Source organism: Jaculus jaculus, chromosome 5, assembly GCF_020740685.1.
Source record: "Jaculus jaculus isolate mJacJac1 chromosome 5, mJacJac1.mat.Y.cur, whole genome shotgun sequence".
Lineage (NCBI taxonomy): Eukaryota > Metazoa > Chordata > Mammalia > Rodentia > Dipodidae > Jaculus > Jaculus jaculus.
This window is the reverse complement of record NC_059106.1, coordinates 85,072,495-85,098,517: the sequence shown is the minus strand read 5'-3', so window position 1 is coordinate 85,098,517 and position 26,023 is coordinate 85,072,495. Positions and strand designations below refer to the sequence as shown.

Below are 26,023 nucleotides of genomic sequence, written 5' to 3'. Positions count from 1 at the left end.
TCTCTTGTTAATTTCTAGCTTTAAAGCATTGTGATCTGATATAATGCAGGAAGTTATGTTAATTTTCATGTATTCATGGAGGCATGCCTTATGGCCTAATATATGATGTATTTTGTAGAAGGCTCAATGGGCTGCTTAGAAGAAGGTGTATTTTGTAGAATTGAGGTGGAAAGTTCTGTAGATGTCTAGTTGATCTATCGTGTTGTTGAGCTTTATTTTTTATTTCCCTGCTAATTTTCTTCTGGGATGATCTGTCTATTGTGGAATATAGAAGTCCCCAACTATGATGGGGTTGATGATTATTCTGTTTTGTTATCAAGTAGGTTTTGTTTAGTAAATTGTGATGAACCTATGTTTGGTGCACATAGATTTATGATTGTGATGCTCTCATGTTAAATCATTCCCTTGATAAGTAAGAAGGGTTCTTCTTTGCCTTTTTTATTACTTTTGGTTTTAAGAGTATTTTATCAGATATTAATGTAGCAACACCTGCCTGTTTCTTATTTCCATTTGCTTAGAATATCATTTTCCATCCTTTCACCCTGAAGAGGTGTCTGTCTTTTGTGGTGAGATGGTTTTCTTGAAGACAGCAGATAGAAGGGTCCATTTTTCTGATCCATAGAGTTAACTTACATCTTTTGATGGGTGAGTTAAGACCATTAGTATTTGTTATAACTGTGAAATTTGATTTAATCCTTGCCATGATGAGGTGCTTTATGACGCTTGGTGCTTTCCTGAGCTTTGTACTATTTTGAACCTGCTCTAGATTTTGTTATTGTGATCTCCTTCTTGTAGGCTCTTGAGATTGGTTGTTCGACTTTTGATTCTCTTTAGGTTTGGCTTTGTGTTCATATAATCATAGAGCTAACTTTTTTCATGAAAAGTTTTACTTTCTGTTTCAGAATTTCAGGAGAAACTAGGGATAGGAGAGTTAAGGGTAATAAGGTCTTTGAGACACTTGGAGTTGGTTCTTATGCATGGGGAGAGACAAAGATCTACCTTGATTCTTCTGCATATGCATATCCAGTTTTGCAAGTAGTATTTGTTAAAGAAGGTGACTTTTCCGGTGAGTATTTTGGAAATATCATTAAAAGTCAGGTAGATGGGTCTGTGTGAGATTGTTACAGGGTTTCAGGGAACAGAGAACTTCCCTGCACCCTGGCCTATGGATCCCAACTTTTAGATCCTTGTCTATTCCAACAAGGAATTATGACAGATTGGGGAAGAAGAAGGGAGCACTCTCACTGAAGCAGAGGACTGGATCAGAGGCTGAATTCAGGTTTTGCCAGGCCAGGCAGGGTGATATCTTTTCATTCCCTCTTATTGGTCTTTCCTGTAGATCATTACTGATTTAAAAAGAAAGAAAGAAAGAAAGAAAGAAAGAAAGAAAGAAAGAAAGAAAGAAAGAAAGAAAGAAAGAAAGAAAAGGAAAGGAAAGGAAAAACCTGCCTTGCTCCTATTTCTCCCTGAAGTTTGTCAGGACCATGTATTGTATTCCATTGATTACATGTCTGTTTTTATGCCAGTTTCATGTGGGGTTTTTTGTTGTTGTTGTTTATTTTTATTTATTTATTTGAGAGCAACAGACAGAGAGAGAGAGAGAATGAGGAGAGTGGGCGCGCCAGGGCTTCTAGCCACTGCAAACGAACTCCAGACACGTGTGCCCCCTTGTGCATCTGGCTAACATGGGTCCTGGGGAATTGAGCCTTGAACCGGGGTCCTTAGGCTTCACAGGCAAGCGTTTAACTGCTAAGCCATCTCTCCAGCCCTCATGTGGTTTTTGTTGTTATGTCTCAGTAATGCTGTTTTTTTTTAATGTTTTGAATTACATTATTTTGGAAAAAACAAAGGTTTCACAATTGTTGCCACAAGGCAGTCTATCATGATCCAACAAGTTAGTAGGAATACAGACTTTCAAAAACCTCTATAGCTTTTAGTTCAAAGTAGAAAATTGTTATTATTTTTTGCCGACTCTTGGACTCAAACACATTCAGGAAAAAATATAGATTTATAAAAGTAAAAAGGCAAACTTAATGCCTTCATTTGATAGTCATAATATCTCACATAGTTAACATTTTTGCATAAGAAGGGCTGAGCAATTTTCCCCTGTCCTACCTCCATATCATATTAAACAATGAGGAAAATATTGCTTTGCAAGCCTAAAACCAAGACCCTGAAATCAAAATACTAGAAACATTATGGACCACTTAAATGTCAACACTGGAGACAACTGCTTTAGCCAAGCATACAGACCCTTCCTTCAGCCTTCTGATATTTGGCACCTATAATGTTACTTCTAAACCAGGTACCAGCAAGTACTATGTGTGAAGAAAACAAAAATTCCAGGCCTAATCAACCTCAAACATGTTTTAGACATAGGAGGTATAAAAATATTGATGCATACAATGAAATAAGGATTTTAGGGTACGATGGGTGTGTAGAGAACTTGATAAAAACATGCACTTTCTCTCTTAGAAATATTCTTAAATATTGTTTGAGCACCAGAATTAGGAAGGATCTACAACATCAAATTCAGAAATGAGAAAGACATCATCACTGCAAGTCTGAAAGAAAAGGAGGAATTTCAATTTCCTGAAGGGGTTTATTATGAGTGTTTAATTGAAGACACATTAGATTAGAACATCATATATCCTGATGGCATTAAGAAATTTGCCTTGTCTCTGAAGTATTCTTGTGTCATGAAAATGTTCAGAGTAGAGTTCTGACATCCTATTGAAGGGAAAACTCTCACTCCTTGGTTTTTAATATCTGTTGTTTGAGGCATTTGACAACATAAATAAAAATGTATCAAAGTAGAAACAAATAAAATGTAAAATTTTAATTCAAAAAGATTATTATTCACTCAGACTTTCCCAATGAACACATTTTAACAGTACAAATGGAATATGAGGCAACAATCAGAGTTGTGTAAAGGACACGAGAGCTAAGGCGTTCCTCACAAGGAACAGTGCCACAGGTTACCAAGACGACCTCCGTGCTTGCGTGTGGACACAAGTTGCACTTCACTGAGATTCCACTCACAGGTGATGACTGACAGCATTGGCTAGTGATAAACATGAAGGAAGAAGGTCAAGGTTACTCTATTCCTCGTGTCTCTTTCTTAGCAGACAATTTAGAGTATTGAATGAGGCATCTGCATGTACTTAAAGTTTTCACTATTGAACACAAACTTGGGAATCCCTCCTGGTGCTGTGGAGAGGGAATCTACTTATTAATGTAACAGTGCCCGTCTCCAGGTTCCATCTGAGAATATTTCTTTCTACCTTTTCCTGAAAGTCCCTGTGAGTGCATATTTGTTTCATTATCAGTAACTATAATGACAGGGTACCAACTATCAGGAATGGGTATTTGAGTATTAAACATGAAAAAAGCTCATGGACACAACCAATCATTGATGATTACTGAGTAAGTAACATAGATGAGTTCTGGGTCACTTCTGACCTGTCTTGCATCAGAAGCAATTAAGAGGCACTCCCCTAGAAACTGAAGCCCTAAATAACTTCTGTCAGGACTATAAATTACATATTTTAAAATGTCCCATAAATCCTTTACAAAGGACAAATAAATTACTCAGATACCCTTACAAATTAACACTTATGTAACAAAAATTCTAAACATAGCTAAAATGAAGGCCTCAAAACTAAAAAGTAATAAACATGCTAAACCCATCACAAAATTCCCACTTTTAAACATGGCTTGGAATGGAATTCCTGCATGACGGTGTTATGGAGAAAGCTGAGAGGTGTCCCTTTTCCTAGTTCTCACATGAGAGCAGGCCTTTGCATGAGACTTCCTGCTGAAGTTCCCAAAGCTGTTTGACTGTTTCCTGCTGGGAAAACACATTTGATCATATCCCCTACTGCCTTAAGTGCTTTGTCTTCTTGAGCCAATCTGAGTGTTGTTGTTTGAAAGACTAGATTAATGATAGTTTATTTCCTCTTGGATTCACTTCCTACAATTAATTTTTTTTAAGTTTTGTTTCTGTTTTGGTTTTAATGCTACAAATGATCTTATTAACTATCTCTCTCCCAAATTTGCTTTTTTTTAAAAAAAAATTTAATTTATTAGTTTTCAGCAAATCCAGGCAGTTTGGTACCATTGTTTAGGCTCATCCATGATCTACCCCCTCTCAATGGACCCTCCTTGTTGAGGTATATGGGTCGTGCATTGTTATTGCACAGTTATTGGTATGATAAATGTCTCTGCATATCATGACCCAACATGTGACTCTGACATTCTTTTCACCCCCTCTTCCTCGAAATTTCCCTGAGCCATGTTGGGTTCATTTTTGGTCTGCTTCAGTGCTGAGGTGTTGGGGGCCTCTGAGGCTCTGGCTCTCTAATTTGGTAGGAGTTGATTATTCTCTGTGTTGGTTTCCTTCCCCTTTGTGCTGGTATCCAGTTCACAGGAAAACATCACCCTTGCTTGTTTCGCCACTTTTCCTTAGTTTCAGTTGGGCCCCTTTTGAGGTATGTTGGGGTAGCTCTCTCCTTAGGATCTGCATCTATCCTCTCCAGTGTCTTGTGGTTCAGGTGCTTCCTGTAAGGGTCTAGTGAAGGTTCAGCCATTTGGTCTCCCTTTTAGGAAGTAGAATTTTGTGGTACCATTGCCGTTTGGGTCCAGATTAGTGTTTCCCACCCCTTCGATGCCCTTCCCTCCCTCCCCATCCATCCTAGTGTCTAGTCCATGAGGTGCTTGCTGGGTATGTAAGGAATCTTGGGTGGATTCAGGTTAGGTGTTGTAGATGAGTGAGACTATGTGTCGATTTTTTTTCTGTGATTGGGTAAGTTCACTGAGAATAATCTGTTCCAGGTTCAACCATTTTTCCTCAGATTTCTTTGTGTCGTTTTTTCTTACTGCTGTGTAGAATTCCATTGTGTAGATATACCACATCTTAGTTATCCATTCTTCTAATGATGAATCCAGCAAAAGAGATTTTTATTCTCACTAATGTCGACAGCTCCTGAGAATCTGTCACTAATTATTACAGATGGGGAATGTGAAGCAAGGTCTTTCAGACAATGACTCTTGCAGAGCTCATAGTCTCTGTCTTACAGTCCATAAAAGAAGTAATGGGTGGTGATTATGATCAAAATACATTTTATTAATACATAGCAATCATCAAAAAATAAAGTTAGAAAAAGAGAACAGTAGTAGCTATGTATCAAGTACCTACTGTTATGTATTTCTTCATATATATCAGACCTAGAAATAGTGATCACCATCTATGTCTTTCAGAAATTAAATACAGGACCAGGTTATATAAGGAGATTGGATTCACAAAGTAAGCAATTAGACCCTAGAAAATCCAAATGATGGTTCCCTTACAGCCATGCTTTCTAAAAACCCTAGAAAAATCAAGGTCAAGATTAAACAAGAATATGGCAATTTAGTTCTTTTTTTCCAATACTTGGTTCTACATTATGTCCAGAAAACAGCTCAATTTAGATCAATGTTTACTCGCAACATTTCTGTCCTATTTTGTCAATGTTAGCATTGTAGTTAGTATATAACTTTAAATAAATTAGTACTAAAACAAAGAAAAATAACAACGGAGCACAAGAGTGCAAGGCTGCTGTGGCTGTAGCAGGTAGAGGGAGAAGGCGCTGCCCTCCTGCGGGAGGGGTGACCGCTGAAAAGCGCCGGGCAGAGGGCGCAGGCCAAAGCCGCTGCTCCCTCAGGCCTGGGTATTTTGTGAAATCCATCACGTTGCTCTTCCCTATGACATGGGCCCATACGAACACATTATAATCACAACTGTGTATAAAGGTACAAAGCAACATTTCTTCTCCTTTAAAAACTAATAAAATAAAATCACTATCTTATATTAAACCACATTTTCAGAATCTTAAAATTGATACATGGGAAATGTTTACTAGTTTTTCTTAAATTATGTACATTTTGAAGACTTACTTTGTTCATATAAATGTTATGAATATTCAGATCGAGAAACATGCATGGAGCTGGCCAAGTAGAACAGCATCTGTCAGGAAAACTGATGGAGTAATGTGACTTTATTTTGGACAAACTATCGCTGTCCTCCACACATTTCCCATTTATGGAAGGACTATTTTAAACCATGCAGTTGTTATAGCAAAATACAAATAACATGTTCTTTTCTGTAAAGATCATGATTAAATCTCTAGATTCAATAAATAGACTCTTTAATAATTTGAAATCCTATCAAATACTCGGTATTTGTAAAGTCTCAATCTTTCTTCTTCTCTAATACATCTTTAGGCTCTTGCACAGGAGGCACTGCGGAACCCTCACTGCTTGCCTCTTGCTCTTGACCGTCTTCTATCTGCCCTGGCTTTCCATCTCTCCTTTGGACACTTCGTAGCGCTCTTCTATGTACGCTCCATCTGTGTCGGCTGTGTAGATCCTTAGCACATGATGCTGATGACACCCAGGGGCAGGCTGAAGAGAAAGCAGCCCATGAGGGGAGAGCTCCTGAAGATAGACACAGCTGTGGACTTGGCATCATATGCTATCCTTCTTAATCTCTGCAAGATACTGTCACCTCCTTGGGCCTGCACTGTGCCATCCAAAATACTGTTGATAAACTCAACCATGTCACTGGTGTCCTTAATATGTCTATCCAGCAGAAAATGTTGTTGGTTTGAAGTATTCAGGATGATGACAGTTGGGACTGTCAATTCATCCATCAGCAAGGTATTTATGTAGAAATTTCCATCCATATGGCCAAACTGAAAGTCCCTATGGAGTGGTTTCTGTAATCTCTAGAAACTTCCTGAATAATTGACTTTAATCTGGTGTGCTCAAGTGATGTATTCTTCTCATCTATAACTGCAATGGCCACAAACTTTCCTGTGTCTCCAAGTTCATACAAGAGGAAGCCATGCATAGTGATGTAGTTCTGAAACCCCTCCCTGCTGATCCATGACGACAGGTCACCATCTTCATACTCATCATAAACAAAGTAGGTTTCATCTTTGAAAGCAAGCTCAACAGGCATTTCTTTCAATGTCACATACTCCAGCACCACATCTTCTGAGGCAGAAAAAAAGTATGTATACACGATTAGTTCTGAAGCAGCATCTTTGTACTTCTCTTTCAAGGGTGATTCTCCACCTATGTAAACAAACCGCACGATGTCTCTTTTGGACATGGTCAAACATTTGCTGACTTGGAAGTGGACGAACCAGAGCCCCAGAAACTCTGTGTGCAAACTCAATAATATCATCTTTAGTCCGTGGTCCTTTGTAATTATATGCCAAGTCCCCCTTCAATGGCTTAATTGTTGGATAACCTCGAACTCCAAACTCTAAAGCAAGGCTAGAATAGGAAGTAGCATCCATCTTTCCAACCTTAACTGGAGAACCAATGTTTTGCATCTCAAGACCAGCTTCATTCAAAATTGGCTCCAGCTTTTTACAATGGCCACACCATGGGGCATAAAAATCAACAAGCCAACTGTCATCTTTTCGAGTATCCTTAAATGATTCATCTAGTTCTTCTACAAATCCTTTGTAGAAAGTCAGGTCTAGTAAAATAACTGCCGCGCAGAGCCCGCGGGCGGCCCGGCTCCTCCGCCCGGCCACGCCCGCCCTCGCCATGGACCACGGTGGAGGATAAGTGCGCAGAGCCGAACACACAGAGACCCCCGCCCGCAAAGGGAAGCGACGACCCCGGTTCGCCAGGGAACACTCGCCTGGGAAGCCCAGTAATACTGTTAATGGTGACCCCTGGTGGATGTTTCCAGGTACTTACTATCTTATTCAAAGAAATGAAGAAGTACAGACAAGAAATTTTATTAACGTATAAAACAACATACAAAAAGGGTAGATACACTGTAATAGCAGCAGAGTTCTTGAATTAGATTGCCTAAGAGCAGCAGGTTACTGCTTGGCATCTAGAAGAAGAAGGAACTGTTTATTAAGGGGTATCATTTCAGTGGTTCTCTATTTTAATTGACAGGTTTGGATTATATAAGCTTTTCTCTACTCATGGCCATTTCCATAATGTACCTTATTTTAATCATTTATATGTGCAAATATGCACAGACATAAGTCTGTAAGTAGGGAACTCTCCCTAAAAGTCATTCAGAGGACACAATTTGCCTTACTGAGTATGCATCCAAAGCCAGTCCAGCCCCATCTTCCAATCTGATATATACCCCAGAATATGTTTGAATAGAAATAGGGTCTTAGAAAAAGGTGGTAAAGGGGAGTAACTTATTCCACTATTTGAAGTATCAATGCAGGTTGGAGTCCCAGCTTTCCAACATATTTCTAAGTTTATTGTTAGGAAAGAGGTGTGTATTTACTGTCCAAGTCAAGTTGGGTCCCACATTACTAAGCTATTCCCTATACTCATCTTGTCCCTGAGAGGCTTTTTCTCCCTAATTCATTACAGAAGTCAAAGTCAGAAGGCAGTCTTCTTTACTGCTTCATGCTAAGTAGGGGTGTAGAGCTGAGTAGGGCAGAATTAGTCATTCCTGTTCTCCCTCAAGTTTTAATGTTTCCTGAGGCCATGTTGGAGGACATCCATGAGATTCTTTGGCCTATTTGTCCAGGCTCAGGAAACTGTTTGATCAACCTTGATGGCAGTAATTAGAGGAGTACTATTGTAAATGGACTTGTCAGATTCTGGAAGAGATACACTGTATAAGCTTATCAAGATGAGGAAGAGCTGGGCATGGTGGCACACACCTTTAATCACAGCACTAAGGAGGCTGAGGTAGGAGGATCATTGTGAGTTTGAGGCCAGCCTGGGACTACAAAATAAGTTCCAGGTAAGCCTGGGCTAGAGTGAGACTGCAATCAAGAAAAGAAGGAGGAGGAGGAGAGGAAGAATACAAAGAGTAAACAAGAGAATCCTAGAGAGGCTAGGTAGCACAAAATGAAGGAACATTGACAATACTGAAATTTTCTAAGCTGGGATTGAAAGGCTGTTGTTTTGGTCAGTTTCTTCTTGATCTGAAAAACATGGAGCCAGAAGAAGCTTGGGAGAAAAGTTATTTATTTTGTCTTACCTACTTAAGGGGAAACTCCATGATGGCAGAGGAAAACCTGGCATGAGCAGAGGCTGGACATCACCTCCTGGCCAATATCAGGAGAGTATGCCAAATACTGGCAAGGGGCGTTAGCTATAACTCCGATAAGGCTGCTTCCAAGAACACACTTCCTCCAGTAAGTATCTAATTCACAAATTGCCATTACCTAGGGATGAAAGATTCAGAACACACGACTTTATGGGGTACTCCTAAATCAAACCACCATAGATGTTTTTGATTGGATCCTCAGAGGATAGTGTGGTATTTTGTTGAACATTTTCAACATTTGTTAACATAAAGAGATTTACCTAATAGTCACAAGAATGTTAGTTCACATACAGAAATGGGCAATAAGCAACTATTTAGAGAACTAAAGATAAGCCAAGATTATCTTGGGTTTCAGTCTGTTACATCCGAGCTATCCACAATCATAGGAGTTCTAATCAGTCAGTCTTACAGAAAGAATGCTTAATACAGGGGTGGCTTCTTTTCTGGGAACTTCAGAACACAGTTCTTGTTAGCCAAGGATCACATTTTGTGAATGGGAAGCTGTCATATATGCCTGGTGCTAGTAAGGCTCATTCTTTCTTGAATTTCTCTGGTATCTGTTGTGATGTCGCCTTTTTCATCTCTGATTTTATTAATTTGTGTCTCTTCTCTCTTTCTTCTGGTCCAATTTGCTAAGGGTTTATCAAGTTTGTTTATCCTTTCAAAGAACCAACTCTTTGTTTCATTGATTCTTTGGATTGCTTTTTTGGTTTCTATTTCATTAATTTCTTCCCTAGTCCTTATTATTTCTTCCTGCCTACTAATATTTGGTTTGCCTTGTTCTTCTTTTTCCAAGGCTTAACAGTGAAGCATTAGGTCATTTACTTGTGACCTTTCTAATTTCTTAATATAGGCACTTAAAGCTGTAAATTTACCTCTTAAGACTGCCTTCATTGTGTCCCAGAGAATGTGGTATGTTGTGTTCCCATTATCATTTGACTCTATGAATTTTTTGATTTCCTTCTTGATTTCTTCATTGACCTATTCATCATTTAGTAGTGTATTTTTTAGTTTCCATGATTTTGTGTATGCTCTATAGCTTTTCTTGCTATTGATTTGGATTTTGATTCCATTGTGGTCAGATAGAATGCAAGGAATTATTTAAATTTTCCTGTATTTATTAAGATTTGCTTTGTGTCCTAATATATGGTCTATTTTAGATAATGTTCCATGTGCTACTGAAAAGAATGTATATTCTGCAGCATTTGGATGAAATGTCCTATATATATCTAATAGGTCTATTTCTTCTATGACCTCATTTAATCCAGATGCCTCTCTGTTTACTTTTTCCTATGTGGGCTTGGATGCTCTGGATCTCTCCTACTTCTCTGCTGCCATTTTAATTTCTTATACACCTCCCTTTTTAGTAAAAGTGTATATTTTGCTGGTTCTTTTTCTTTTTCTTTTCTTTTGCCTTTTTCTTCCCTAGACTGCTTTGGCGTAGTTCCTATGCCTCCATCTTAATCAGAAGTCTCTTTTTTTTTCTTCTTTTGTTTAATTAGTTATGGGCATACTTAGTATGGCTACATCACGAGTTGGTACCATCCTTCCCTTCATCCCTGTGCTCCTTCTACTGGGGCCCTCCTCAGTGGGATTGTAGGTATTCCCCTTGGAGTTGTGAGTTATGTGTTGTGGGATCAGCAGTCAGTTGCTGTGGAAGGCAATGCCTCTAGGCATGATGTCCAAACCTGTGGCTTACAATGTTTCTGCCCCCTCTTCCACAGAATTACCTTAGCCATGTTGGGTGTGTTTTAAGTCTGCTTCAGTGATGAGCTCTTAGGAGCCTCTGGATCTCTGCTTTGGTGATATTGACTATGAGAGTCTGTCTCCTTTACCCTGGCACTGATCTTCAGGTTCACTATGGGAGCTGAACTCATGCTAATCTTCCTGTTCCTCTGTAGTTTTAGCTAGGGCTTGGCTGAAGTGCAAGGGGTGGTTTATCTCCTCAGGTCTCTTCTGCAAAAGAAAAACAGATTCTCCAATAGAGAGTGAAGTCAGCACAGGTTAAATGGAATAAGCCTTGTTAATTTGGGGAGAATTTGATGGATGTAGCCCCTCTTTTAGCCAAAGACTACTGAGGAATGACACTGGAGAGCAGAGTCTTTGTCTCCATACAATTTTGACCTGGTTCCCACAGCAACATGTGAGTTCCTTTCTGCTGATTGGATCTCTTAGCTGATCAGAAAGCTACACTTATTCTTAAGACCTGATATAAATGAGGCTGGAAAAGCAGTCTTCAGGAGAGAGAAAGAGTTTATAAACCCATTAAAGTGTCTGTTCACGCCACGTAGGACACAAATGACTTCATAAAGTCCAATTATATCAACATCCAATTTTAGCAAACCAACAGGCTTTGGGGGGTTTCTTAGTGGAGCATCCCCCAAAAGACCCCCTCCCCACCCAGCACAGGGAACAATTCATAGAAATGTTTCTTTGGGTTCATTGTATGACTTGCAGGCAGCTCAGTTGGGAGGAGAGTCTTTCTCCTAGAAGTTGCTTGCTGCTTCTATAACTTTGGGAAGGGCCTCTTATGACCTTTGAAGGTTCAGCTCTCCCAGACGTGTTTACCTCCTGAGTCTCTTGATTCTCCCTCTCCCCTCCAAGAGGAAATATTTCAATGTCTCAATTTGGAAGAAATTGCTACACAACACCCTACTCCCTTCCTTCAGCTTTTACATTTTTTCTGTCCTGCTTGTGGGCTCTTCACTGAGCCTTGAGGGAGTTATGCAGATGTCTATGTTTGGCTAAGCAATGGACCACCATGTCATTGCAACTGTCAGTCTCAAGAACTCGACCCATTGAGTCTCTGTAGTACAATCTCACTGCCAAAAAAGAAAACAAAAAAAAAAAAAAAGAGGTTTCCTTCTCTGAATAATTGAGGCGGACAGTGACAGTAATCTATTGGCATAAGACAGGTGTTTAGAGACAATTTAACAAGGATATCACATGTACCAGGTTTACATAAAAGGACATGAACACCTCCTGTGGATCAGGTCTTAAATCCAGTCATAAAGCTATTGTCCATACCCATAACAATCGTGTCATTATCACATCAGCAGGCACCTGTTGCCTGGTATGTTAGTAATGCAGTATGAGGGGTCCACAGCTTAATAAGATTGATACCTACTAGCAGGTGGGCTATTTTCCTCCTGATAAAGAATTTAAGAGGGACTGGAGAGATGGCTTAGCAGTTAAGCATTTGCCTGAAAAGCCTAAGGACCCCGGTTCGAGGCTCGATTCCCCAAGTCCCACGTTAGCCAGATGCACAAGGGAGCGCACGCATCTGGAGTTTGTTTGCAGTGGCTGGAGGCCCTGGTGCACCCATTCTTTCTCTCTCTGTCACTCTCAAATAAATAAAGAAAAGTAACAAAAAAAATTAAAAAAAAATTAAGAGACAAGAAGACAAGGCATAGCTAAGAGTTTATTGATAAAAACACTCCCTCAGGAATAAAGAGAGGTCTTGACTGAGTTGCTACTGACTTCAAAAGGGGGTAGGGTTTTATTTTTGCAATGTCTCACTTTCCTCCCTAATCCTTAGATTGATTTTCTGGGATTTCAGGCTCTGTTCTCACACTGCTTATGGATTCAAAATTGGATTCCCTGCCTGGGTTCATGTCTTGCCTTAGTCTACACATGGGAGACTCAGACTAATGTTATCTTGGTATGGGAAACCAGAAACCATACTGAGGAGATCTGAGCCTGACCTGATGTTATCTTGTCTTTTTAGAGTGACTGTCATTTTGGAGCCCCAACAACACTTGGGCCATTAGTCTTAGGACTGTTGGTAACAATTCTCCCTCAGCAGCCTGCATAGCATCCTGAGTCACTATGAAAACAAGCAAGCAAGGCAGGAGGCTTCCATTTCAATTCAACCTGACTTCTCCATTTCCTGTAGCCAAAGCTTGTGATGTCTTCTGCAACAGGATTTTACCATCTACTCCTAGAGTGCCATCAGCAGTGGCATAACCGTCTTTTAATTTTGTGAGGCCTCAGGAGCCTTCCTGGCTAATGACTCTCGGGGAGGTAGCCCACCACTGGCACCGGGATCTTTATTCAACTTTATGGATTTTGGTGGTGGTCTTTGCCATCTTCCTTTAAGTTCATCAACTGTTGTCTTTATTGTTCTGCCAGGTATTTTTACAAGTATATCAGACACTCAGAGGTTAGCAGTATAACATTTATTTAGTGAAACCTTTTTACAGAGAATGGGAAGGGTCTCTGAAGGCCCACAGCCATCCATTCCAAGTAGGCACCAGTTGGTTTCAGTAGTCAACAGCTAAGTTAAAACCAGTTGGTTGAAGTAGTCAAGTATACATTAACAAAGTCCAATACAACATTAAAAGAGCCTTTTGCTTGTATCAAGTATTTCCTTTAAAAAGCAACATCAGAGACAGCACCATGAGTGGGAAGCACTACCCCATCTATCTTTTGATAATCTATAAGCATTTCCCATAAATTGCCACACTTTCTTAGTCAGTCTGGAGGCATAATTGTCCACCCCTGGTGCAAGCTTAGTCTTTTTCATCTGCATTGATCTATCATTTATACCTTTTGAGAACTATTCTTCTAACTTTAAAACTTTAAAAGTCCACTAACACAACATTTTGTTTTCCATCTTTTTTTCCTTAGGAACTCCAACTTACCACAGATCTTGCCACATTTGCCTTTCAGTGGCCTAAACAGACTCCTTTAAATGCTTTTCCTTTCTCTCATCTTGTCTAGATTGCCTTTTCACTTAGGGGACTGATTTACATGTCAGATTCAATTTACATATTAATCTAAGTCACTTAGTTCATATACAGTCTCTCCTACCTTATAAAGATCATATTCCACTATGGGCTACCTTATAAAAATCATGTCCCACTAAAGGTTTAGCAAAACCACTAAAGCCTCATACCAGTCTCAATGTCCCTGATAAATCATTTTGTTATGAGAGCTGGGGGGGAGTGGGTGGGGGGAGAGACAAAGAAACAGAATTGCCAGTCTCCAGCCACTGTAATCAAACTCCAGACACCTGCGCCACCTAGTGTGCATGTGTGACCTTGCACTTGCATCACCTTGTGCATCTGGCATATGTGGGATCTGGAGAGTCAAATATGGATCATTAAGTTTCACAGGCAAGTGCCTTCACTGCTAAGCCATCTTGACAGCCCTCATTTTTTAACTCTCCTATAACAATAGTCTATCAGGCCTGGAGAACCATCAAACACTGCTTCTCTCATTCCCAGTTCTCTCAACAATACTTGTCCTTCCTCTATGGTGTTCAAATCCCTGATATTCATGGGAATCCCAGCCTGTGATAACCTAGTGTTTGTAATGGCTTGTTAACAGCCAGTCCATCAGGTACCTGTTTCCCTCATATCACCTCAGGTCAGATGCAGCCTGTCTCAAGGACAGATGTACTTACATTTCTTCTCAGTTTCCACAACACTCAGATTGATCCTACCTGCACCTGAATCCCAGCCTCACAAGCCTGTTTGAAAATTTTCTTTCACTTCTGGCTTAAAAGTCTTTTGCAACTCAAACAGTTCAGAGGTAGAATACTCCCTGATTATCACAGATTTTCTGCTTCTCTGTATTAGAGGATGGATCTGAGAGTCATCTTCTATTTACCTTTGCCTCATTCTCCTCCTCTTCACTATCCAACTCCTCCCATGGGTTCCAAAGTTTTGGATCCCAAGAAAGGCTCATCAACACTGCTCTAATGCGTGTTGTGATGACCTTCTCATGATGGCCATGAGAGTCAGAAAGCCAGCACTGCTCGCTCATTCTCTCTTTGATCCATTTTATCTGCCAAATCAGAGACTAACACAGAGGACCTCTAGTCCTTTTCCCATTGGAACTTTTTACACAAAAATCCCCTCTGAGCAGCCCTCACAGCCTCAGCTACATGTCTTGTCATCCATAGCAATGCCACCCAAGCTCCACGATCTCACCACATGTCAGTAGTTTGGAACCACTTCTTGTGGTAATCAAGACTTCAAAAAGAGTTATCTTTTCCCTGTATTTCAGACTAAGTCTGGGATCTTAGAATCCCTACTGACTATGCTGCACTTGAGCTGAGAAAAAGTAACTTCCTCCCTGCCACCACACATTAACTCTTGGCCTCACTTCCCTAAAAGAGTTGAGTGGGGGTCCAGTCCACTTGGATACGCTGGAATCTGGTTCATGCTCCACCCTCCACCCCATGACCTGCAGTGAAAAATCTTGCCCCTTTGCTTCCTATCCTCCAAAGAGCTCCAAAACCATCTGTCTGGCCCTCACTGTTTATTTTCTCAGCTCCCCTGCTCTATGTGTGTTTTCTCTGCTGCATGCACCCTCTTTCTCTCGTCTATGTCTCCTTCTCCTTCTCTCTTTCCCTTTGCTTTCTGCTTCACTGTCTGCTTCTGTCCCCTTTCCTCTCATTACGAATCCTACCCTCTTGCTGACATGAAAATGCAACCTTGGGCCCAAGTAAACATCTGTCTCAGAATCCTCTTGAGAGGGAAATGTAAACCCAGGAAATTACCCCACATATTCGTCCTGCGATCTGCAGCAGCTGGTGAGGGCTTGGGTTAGGCACATGCATTCAAGCCCAGTGCCTTTCTGGACACTGCACCTAGGTGTGCTGACTTCTTCTGGATTCATCCCTGGACCCAAAATAAAAAGCCTGGCTGCTCATAAGGCTTTTGGTTGGCTTTTTCCTCTTTTCCAGCTCCTGGGCTGTTCATCTGTCAGCAACTGAGATTTTTGCCACCAGTAAGGCTTTGGTCTTCCCACCCCAGGCAGCAGCTAAGCTTAGTAATTAATAATGAAACACAGCTTAGTTTAGCTTAGTTTATTTTAGCTGCTGCCAAGCTGGAAAATGATATACATGAGCCTTTAGACAATGTGGATGATTCCAATCCTCATCTTTTGGTTCTCAGACTAACCTCCCTGACATTCCCCTTTCTTTAGTTCAAGGGCTTTCCCTCACCCCTCCTGACTTCTGAATAAATATAATAATTTACAAAATAATCCTTCTCAGTCTTGTTTTATTTCAATTCTTAAAGTAAAGCAGACATGAGCTTCTGCTTGGGGTTTGCAGTGAAACCCCCAAAGTAAGTCCCATCTCACTCTATTCTGAACTAGACTGGATAACAGCCATGTGTGGACATGTTTGTGTTTTTGTGGGTCTTGGGCATCAAACACAAGTGTTCATTCAGGCTTTCTCAAGCCATCACGCTTGCACAGGAAGTGCACTTAACTACTGAACTATCTAGACCCCAAGAAGAGGGTATTGTATGTGATGTCTTTTTCTGGTTGATAAAATCATTTATGTGCTCGGGCAGCGCGCGCGCCGGCGTGAGAGGGCACGGGGAGAAGGTGGCTCTGGCCCGGGAGGCTCCGGCTTCTTGAGGCTATGTAGCCGGGTTCCTCGGTTCGCACTCTTCCTTCGCCGCCCGCGCCGCGTGCTAGCGCGGAGCGTCTGCTCGGGAGGAGCTGTCTTCACGCCTGCCCCGCGCCCTCGACCGTACAGCCCGCCCGCCCGTGGGAGCGTCCCGGCCCAGCAGCACTGAGCGGGGAGGGGAGGCCATCTCGTCCCGGAACCCGGCGGAGCGGCTGGGAGAGGCTGCGGACTCGCGGTCGCCGCCCCTCGGAGGCACGGACGCCGCCACCGTCGGGTCCCGCCCGCCGAGGCCGTTCCAGGTCTCCCGCTGCGACTCGACACCCGCCCTTGCTTCCCGGGTTCCCAAGATCGCCGGGTGAGGAGTTGGCCGTGGGGAGAAGGACCGATCCCGTGTGGCCGCCGGAGCTGCTCCTCCCACTGGCGAAGAAGACAACCTGCTTTTCAAGCTGCTCCTGATTGGGGACTCGGGAGTGGGGAAGACCTGCGTCCTTTTTCGTTTCTCGGATGATGCCTTCAATACTACCTTTATCTCCACCATAGGAATAGACTTTAAGAGCAAAACAGTTGAGTTACAAGGAAAGAAAATCAAGCTACAGATATGGGACACAGCAGGTCAGGAGCGGTTTCACACCATCACAATCTCCTACAGAGGAGCAATGGGTATCATGCTATGACTTCACCAATGGGAAAAGTTTTGAAAACATCAGCAAGTGGCTTAGAAACATAGATGAGCATGCCAGTGAAGATGTGGAAAGAATGTTACTAGGAAACAAGTGTGATATGGATGATAAAAGAGTGGTACCTAAAAGCAAAGGCGAACAGATTGCAAGGGAGCATGGTATTAGATTTTTTTGAGACTAGTGCAAAAGCAAATATAAACATCAAAAATGCATTTCTCACATTAGCTGAAGATATCCTTCGAAAGACCCCTGCAAAAGAGCCCAACAGTGAAAATGTAGATACCAGCAGTGGAGGAGGCGTGACAGGCCGGAAGAGCAAGTGTTGCTGAGCGTTCTCCTGTTCCATCCGTTGCCATCCACCACCCGTTTCTTTTCTTGCTGCAAACTAAAACACTCTGTCCGTTTTTAACTCTAATCGGATATCTTTGTTCCTCATTGTAACTATTCAATCCACCTATTTTGTTTGTTCTTTCATCTGTGACTGCTTGCAGACTATTATAATTTTCTTCAATCTAAAAAAAATGTATACAGGGGACTGGAGAGATGGCTTAGCGATTAAACGCTTGCCTGTGAAGCCTAAGGACCCCCAGTTCGAGGCTCGATTCCCCAGGACCCACGTTAGCCAGATGCACAAGGGGGCTCACCTGGAATTCCTCTGCAGTGGCTGGAAGCCCTGGCACGCCCATTCTCTCTCTCTGCCTCGTTCTCTGTCTGTCGCTCTCAAATAAATAAATAAAAATAAACCAAAAAAAAATTTTTTTAAATGTATAGAAAAATCATGTCTGTGACTTTATTTTTAAATGTACTTGCTCAACTCACTGCTGCGTTTCAGTTGTATTATAGTCGAGTTCTTCTTATCAACGTTTAAACCTATAGCAATCATTTCAATTCTATTCTGCAAATTGTATAAGAATAAAAGTTAGAATTAACAATTTTATTTTGTACAACAGTGGAATTTCCTGTCATGAATAATATGCTTGAGATTATAGGGATAATCTATGAACATGTGATAGCAAAAGAAACAAACAAAAGCCAGGAAAACACTCATTTCACCTTGAATATATAAGTGGGGTTAATTTTGTCCTGTGTGGAAAGGAACTTTGATTTTTCCTTTTTGTTCTGGTGGAAGCATGTGCAGGAGATATATACAAACATACACCATTAAAATATTTGGCTGTAATTTTCAAAGTAGTTTATTGAGGGAAAAGGGTAATGCAGAAATGATAGCTTTGGCTTGCCAAATCTCATTTTAGTGGCCTTGATATGTAAACTGTCCTTGCCACCAGTTCTTCTGGGCCACTTTCTCCTTGAGTCTCACCTTCCTGCATGCTGCTTTCTTTGTTTCTCCTCCCCACTGCTCATGGTGAGTTACTTAAACATGAAAGGGGAAAACTAGTAGTATGTTTGTCAAGTTGAACATAAAGCACTGACTTAACTAGCTAAGTAAACTGAGAGAGAAATTCTAACTGCCTATCAGGTGTCAGTTAATTAGTGTCTTTCCCTCATTTACTCTCTTCCAAAAGCTCTGTCCTGCTGTTTGACTTCCATGTTCCTTTTCTCCTTCCCCTTGTTTCCTTCCTGTATAACCATTGAGTTTATGAAATGGAAGAGTTAATTGCATGCACTAGTATTTGGAGGGTGTTGTGCCTTGTCTTTCTAATTAGGTGTGTATCCTATTCACTTTTCCTAGAATAACTCTCTTAACCTGAGTTTGAATAGTCTCCATTTTGGCAACTCCTCTGGCAGTTTGGTAGCCCAGTAAGAACTTGAAAAAAAAAAAGAATATGAGGAGTGAATTTTATGAACATGTTTGCCAAATGTAGTGAGATTTGGCCTCTGAAGAACACTTCCAGTGTTGTCTTTAAGATATACTTTGTAATATTAATTTTAAGTTCTATCTTCACATCCTCCTGGAAAACTTGTATTGCCATGGATTGAGAAGAATGACAGCAAGCTTCTTGTGTAAAGATAAGCGCTCTAGCTCTCTCTAACCCTGTCCTTTGTTGCATCTTTCTAGTTTGCCTCATTGCTTATTATTAGTAGTACAGGGTGGGTTAAGTTCGCTATGCTGCTAGCGTCCTAAGATGATACCTTTATTGAAATAATTGTGAATAGCATGATTCATTTCAAGCAGAGGCTGAGTTTAGGACAGCAGCTTCCATTCAAAAGATTTCTGTGACATGATAAGCATTTTAATGACCTCTTGGGTCACATAAACAATAACATAGGGATATATCTGCAATGAGAAACTATGAATTTCCCAAATAGTGCCCTGAAGACAAGTTTATATGTCTCACTGGTGGTTTAGGTTTTATCCCCTCACTTGACTTTGTTTACTCGTGCATTGTTTACTGGTAAAAAGCAGCATTGCCAAATAATCCCTAGTTTTCCACTAAAAGAATAATAATGAAATGGTATTAAAATTTTTTGAAATGTTTTTGGGTTAAACCTGCTATTGTTAGGTCAATTTTAATGTATTTGTTGCTTCCCTGTATTTGGAATATGGCAGTAGCTTTTTCCCTTTTTTTTTAAATTTAATTTATTAGTTTTCTTTTCAGTAAATACAGGCAGTTTGGTACCATTATTTAGGCTCATCTGTCATCTACCCCCTCCCATTAGGCCCTCCCTGTTAATGAAAATGGGTCGTGCATTGTGGAGTTAGCCCCCAGTTATTAGTATGATAAATGTCTCTGCAAATCATGACCCAACATGTGACTCTGACATTCTTTCCGCCCCCTCTTCCGCAAGATTTCCCTGAGCCATGTTGGGTTCATTTTTGGTCTGCTTCAGTGCTGAGGTGTTGGGGGCCTCTGAGGCTTTGGCTCTCTGATTTGGTAGGAGTTGATTTTTCTCTGTGTTGATCTCCTTCCCCTTTGTGCTGGTATCCGGTTCACAGGAAAACATCACCCTTGCTTATTTCGCCAGTTATCCTTAGTTTCAGTTGGGCCCCTTTTGAGGTATGTTGGGGCAGCTTCTTCTTAGGATCTGCATCTATCTGGAAAAGAGAAGCAGATTCTCCAATGGAGAGTAAGTTAGCACCCGGAAAATTGAGATAACACTTACTTTTTTGATAGACAGTTTGATAGGTGTAGGCCCTCTTATACCCCGTGATTGATGGTAGCTTGATGTTGTAGAGTGGGCTTGTGTTTGGGTATGGTTCTGACTTGTTTCCCAGCTCCAGCTAAGGGTCTAGTACCACTGAGTGGATCAGTTAGCCAAATCAAGAGCAATTGAATCCTCATCATGGCTGTGTACCACTATTGCACTTGTGTGGGCATCACATCTGGTTATTTGTTGCTAATTAGGTTAAACAATGTGTTGCTTGGACAGATCTTGGTCATTTCCCCCAGTTGCCTATGTAGCGCCTTCTGGCACTAGACACGCTGACTGTCTGGGGACTGACTCTCTCCTGGCTTTCAGCCATGTCATTCCATTTTATGCGTCAGCTGCGTATGGAGTCTTCAGCAATAGGGTCTTATCACTGGCCTTTGGTGGGTCATCAAGTACTCTGACAGAAGTCTGTCATTGTTTTGGGAAACCTTGTAGGTTTCTCTGATCAAAAGCTCATTGTGGATGGTAGGCCCAAGATGGAAGTGGGAGTTACAGGTCAGTGTCCACTAAGAAATTGAGGAAAAAGATAACTATTATACAAGAGTTAGAGAGGAGAGAGATAGAGAGGAGAGGGGGAGAGGGAGAGAGGGAAGATACAGGAGATTTAGGTCAGTCTTGCTCCTACCCTCTCCAGTGTCTTGTGGTTCTCGTGTTTCCTGTAAGGGTCTAGTGAAGGTTCAGCCATTTGTTCTGTCTTTTAGGAAGTAGAATTTTATGGTACCATTGCCGCTTGGGTCCGGATTACTGTTTTCCACCCTTTGATTCCCTCCCCGCCCTCCCATCCATCTTATTGTCTAGTCCATGAGGTGCTTGCTGGGTATGTAAGGCATCTTGGGCAGATTCAGGTTAGGTGTTGCAGATGAGTGAGACTATGTGTCGATTTTTTTTCTGTGATTGGGTAAGTTCGCTGAGAATGATCTGTTCCAGGTTCAACCATTTTTCCTCAAATTTCTTTGTGTCGTTTTTTCTTACTGCTGTATAGAATTCCATTGTGTAGATATACCACATCTTTGTTATCCATTCTTCTAATGATGGACATCTGGGTTGATTCCAGCTTTTAGCTATTACGAATTGAGCTGCTACAAACATGGTTGAGCAAATCTCTCTGGCTTTTGGTTTGAAGGTTTTAGGGTACATGCCCAGTAATGGTATAACTGGGTCTGTTGGTATTTCTATAGTCAGCTTTTTCAGGAGTCTCCATATTGCTTTCCAAAGTGGTTGTACCATCCTGTCTTTATTTGATAGAGATGGCTCATACAGTTTTTACTTAAGTTTTATAGAATCCTCAGTACCTATTTTAACAAAGAGATAATAGGTTTGAACTTAACTTAAGCAGAGTTAGGTTCAAAACACTTAGGTTCAATGAACTAATTAGGGGACACTGGGCTAAGGAAGACAAAAGCATCAGTCAATTTTGATAATTGGTGTCATTTATTTAATTATCAATCCAGGAAACTGAAGATCATAAAAGTGAAGATCATAAAGTGAAATTTTGTATGAGGCCAAAATTTACAAATGGATTTAAATATTTGTGATTTAGCACGTATGTCTTATCTAGAAGCAATTCTCTTCCAGTCATCTTAGATGATTCATTCAGCACAAGAATAAAATATAAATTTATTATGCATTGGGCAAATTTTTGTATGAATGTTGCTAAGAACAGACAAATATTTCAGAAAACTTCACTGTGAACAGACTCAGGAATCATTGAATTTTGAGCTTAGAAATTTCAATCAACTTTAATTATTGTTAACTTAGTTATGCCCTTATCATCTTTATTTATGTTTCAACTCTCACCAGATTTTTTGCAACATACTTTAACTTTTTAGTTTTGTGCTTATCTGTTAATTTTCCTGTTTTAAAACAATCATTTACTTTAGAACAAAATCTCCATTCAAAGTTTGCAGCTACTGGAAGCCCTGGCATAACTATTCTCTCTGTCTCTCTTCTATCTCTCCCTACTTGCAAATAAATAAATAAGAATATTTACAGAATCATTTTTCCCTTAAAAGCATACCCTTTTTCTTTAAAGTAGAAATCAAAAAGATGTTGCTGTTTTAAATGTATTATTAAAGATAAATTATGATTATGGTGTAATGAAACACAGTAGGAACATCCATGTATGCTATTAAGTAAGCTAATCATAGTTTTTGAGTTCTGAACTTTTGGAGTTGTGTTTTGCCTAGGCTTGGTCAAAATAAGAACCTTAAAAAGCATGGTTTTCAAAGGAATAAATAGCAGTCATAATTCATCCCCAAAATGTTTGTATTTATACACACACACACACCTTACATTACATACCAAGAATAGCAATCTTATGAAGTGGAAAAAAAAATTATGTTTATTCAGTTAATTTCAGGAATTTTAGGAATAGCTTGAGGTTTTGTTCCACATTTAAACAATCACATGGGCTGGAGAGATGGCTTAGTGGTTAAACACTTGCCTTTAAACCTAAGGACCCTGGTTCAAGGCTTGATTCCCCAAGACCCATGTTAGCCAGATGCACAAGGAGGCATGTACATCTGGAGTTGGTTTACAGTAGCCAGAGGCCCAGGTACACCCATTCTCTCTCTCTCTCTTTCTGCCTCTTTCTTTCTGCCTGTTGCTCTCAAATACATAAATAAAAATAAACAAAAATTTTTTTTAAATCACATAATTTGCCCCAGAGTCTACTGCGTAGGACCTTATTTAGCATGTGAAAACCCACTTAGGATCCTTTAGTTAGACTTTTCTAACTTTCACCACTTGCAAGTTAGAGTAACATAATTATTAACCAACTGATTATATAATAATGATAAAAACTTAATTTTCTAAAGCTTTTATCTATTTATTTTCACGCAGAGAGAGACAGAGAGAGAGAGAGAATGGGTAAAAAGCAATTGTTGAACATCATTACCTTTGAGTTATATCTTAGAAGAGTGGCAAGACAAAAGTCTGCATGCTAGCAAATATACAAAGTGAATATTTTAAAACAAACAAAACTAAGCAGAATGTTTTAGAATCAAAAAGAACATTCAAACAAATGAGATCTTTTTGTTTGCTTTTCTCTTTATTTACTAACAAGTGGGATGTTAACAATCAGCTCAGAATAAACCAGTGTACTGGGGGGAACTAGTCAGGTAGCCAGCCAGAAGACAGGACCCAAAGAGGGAACACCACACCTGCCTGCTTCAGGAGAACCAGAGTTCAGCATCTGATCCAGCCTATCTAATCAGCTGCACTCCTGCTCAAATATACTGACCTCTTCCTGAGCCAGCCCCCTGAGTCCAGACCACTTAGCATTCTCTCTCAGGCTCACCTTGGCCAGAGTATAAAGCCCACCACAAGAAGATTATTAATAGATGCTTACCAGGAGGGCAAGGCCCATTTTTTTCTTTTTCACATCTCCTGAACTTCCAGCTTCATGCTCTGGTAACCTCCCCCCATTAACTCAGTCCTGCTGGGCTAAGATGGGAGGACCCCTAACCCCACATGGACTCCCTACCCCTCCTGTCTTCCACAAGGCAGGGGCTCTCTGCACTTTTCTCTCTTTTCTTCTCTTAATCTAATAAAGCCTCTCTAAGTCTTGCCCTCTGGATTTTAATTCTTTACATTTATAAGACAAGGATCTGGGGATATCCTAACCTGATTGTGGCATTAGTATATTGGCAAGGAATCCCCAAACTCCTAGTTATAAGTGGACCACTGACCAAACCAAGGGAAATTCTACCCCCAGAAAGAACTCACCCCCATCCCCTGAGGAAGCAATGCCAGACAGTTGGGCCCATGCTGGTACCTGGCACTGAGCCAGGTAATTCCTCTGGTGAAAGTGGATTATTCCCCAGGCCTCACATTCAGATATCAAAACTATTGATTCTCACCTTAAGAGGAAGATTAGAGAGTTTACGCTAGAGCCAAATATGAGTGCCATGTCCCAGGAACACAGATTTATATTGCCCTAAATTTCATGACCCCACATGATAACAATTTTATAAATTTCCTTCTAGATACTTTTACTTTATTTTTTAGTTGGCAAGCAAAGACTTTTATTGTCTTTTAAGATTTTTATTTCTATTGTATTTAGTTGTGTGAGTATGGTGGGAGGGCATACCAAGGTCTCTTGTTCCTGTAAAAAAAAAAATGTCAGACATGTACACTGCCATTTGCATCTGGTTTTGTGTGGGGTCTGGCAAACTGAATTCAGACCGGCAGGCTTTGCAAGCAAGCACCATTAACCACTGAGCCATCTTCCTAGCCATAGGTTTTTCCAAAGTAACAGAACAAAGAATGTTGTAATTCAAGAAATTCTAGACTCTTTTAAATACACTGGTGGAGGTCTGGGGAGATGGCTTAGCTGTTAAGATGCTTGCCTGTAAAATCTAAGAACCCATGTTCGATTCTCCTATACCCATGTAAGCCAGATGTACAAGGTGATACATGCATCTGGAATTCATTAGCAGTGGCTGGAGGCCCTGGTACGCCCATTCTATCTGCTTCATTCTCTCTCTCTCTCTCTCCATCTCTCAAATAAATAAATATTTTTAAAATATTAATAAAAAGAAACACATTGGTGAAAACATCAGGTAGGTGGGTTATAGCAAAGTGGAGAAACCTCTGTTTACAGACCTCAGATGCTATCTTCTGACACTCTTAGCCTTTGGGCTGATGAAGCATCCGGAGCAGGAGGCTCTCATGCACCATGAGAGGCAGGTGGACCTCTTAGCAGGGAGAAATTTAAGTTGTCTACATTTGCTTTGGCTTTCACAGAAAAGATATCATTGATGAGTAGTATTATAGTTGCAGCTATCATTTAGGGGTCATCTCTTCATCCCCAAGTTTGTATTGAGACCGGGTAATGTTACAATAAAATGATAGGCCTTTTCCTGAAGTTAACTGGGTTCAACTATAACCAATGATTAAGTATACACCAGGGAGGGGCATCTGGTAAGACAACAGGGGAGTTCAAGGTGGCCTGCAATGAACAGGACAGGAGAAAATGGAACCCAACAGTCCGAATTCACCCAAAAGGAGATCCCATGGAGAGAGAAGAGTAGTGTAAAGGTGCACATTCCTGAGGACTCATCTGTGGAATCTTTCTTTGATTACTGGATGTCTCTAACCCTGGTTTGGGTAAATGTTACACAGTGCCTTTGTTGTTGTTGTTTGTTTCCTTTGGGTTTGGGCAACATTCTTCCATAATCAGCATCCTCTTTCTAACTGTGGTATCCTCGTGTGCAATCAATAAGCTTCTTGGGAAAGGCGTTGGCACATGTGTTGGAATCTTGCCTGAATGAAAGCTGGAGGAGAAAGTGTATGGATAGCAGTGATGGTTTATTCTAGCTATTATAATAGGGATCTGACAGGCCACATGCCCAGCCTAATCAGTCAAGGAAGAACCTTTCTCTGGCTTGATTTTTTTTAAATACCTTGTTACTAAATTGTGGGATCCTTACTTTCTCAGATTAATACTATCTAAATACAAGGGCTGAGGAAACCTGTCCCTTCTATAACACAAGCTGGTAAATCAGTCCCCTCTAGTTGGAGCAGAATAGCCTCCTGCTTAGATCAAATTTATGAAACATCTTATCAGTTGCCCCTCTCTAATTTCCTATTCAGATCCCCTGGGTAAATGGAAGATCTGTGTTAACATCTTGAGAATCCTCCATCCTGATATCTCATACTGACTTCTCTAGTGGCTGGACTTGTTTACATTCCTACTAATGGTGAAAAGGTTCTTTTTTCTCCACAACATTGCCAGCACTTGTTGTTATCTGTTTGCTTAATTATGTAGCAAGG

The 26,023-nt window shown here is 40.6% G+C and overlaps 2 pseudogenes; one reads left to right on the top strand and one right to left on the bottom strand.

Moving 5' to 3' along the window:
* Positions 1-6,221: 6,221 nt before the first annotated feature.
* LOC101602481 lies at positions 6,222-7,601 on the bottom strand (annotated as a pseudogene).
* Positions 7,602-12,059: 4,458 nt separating this feature from the next.
* Positions 12,060-17,533, top strand: LOC101602192 (annotated as a pseudogene).
* The last annotated feature ends 8,490 nt before the right edge of the window (positions 17,534-26,023 follow it).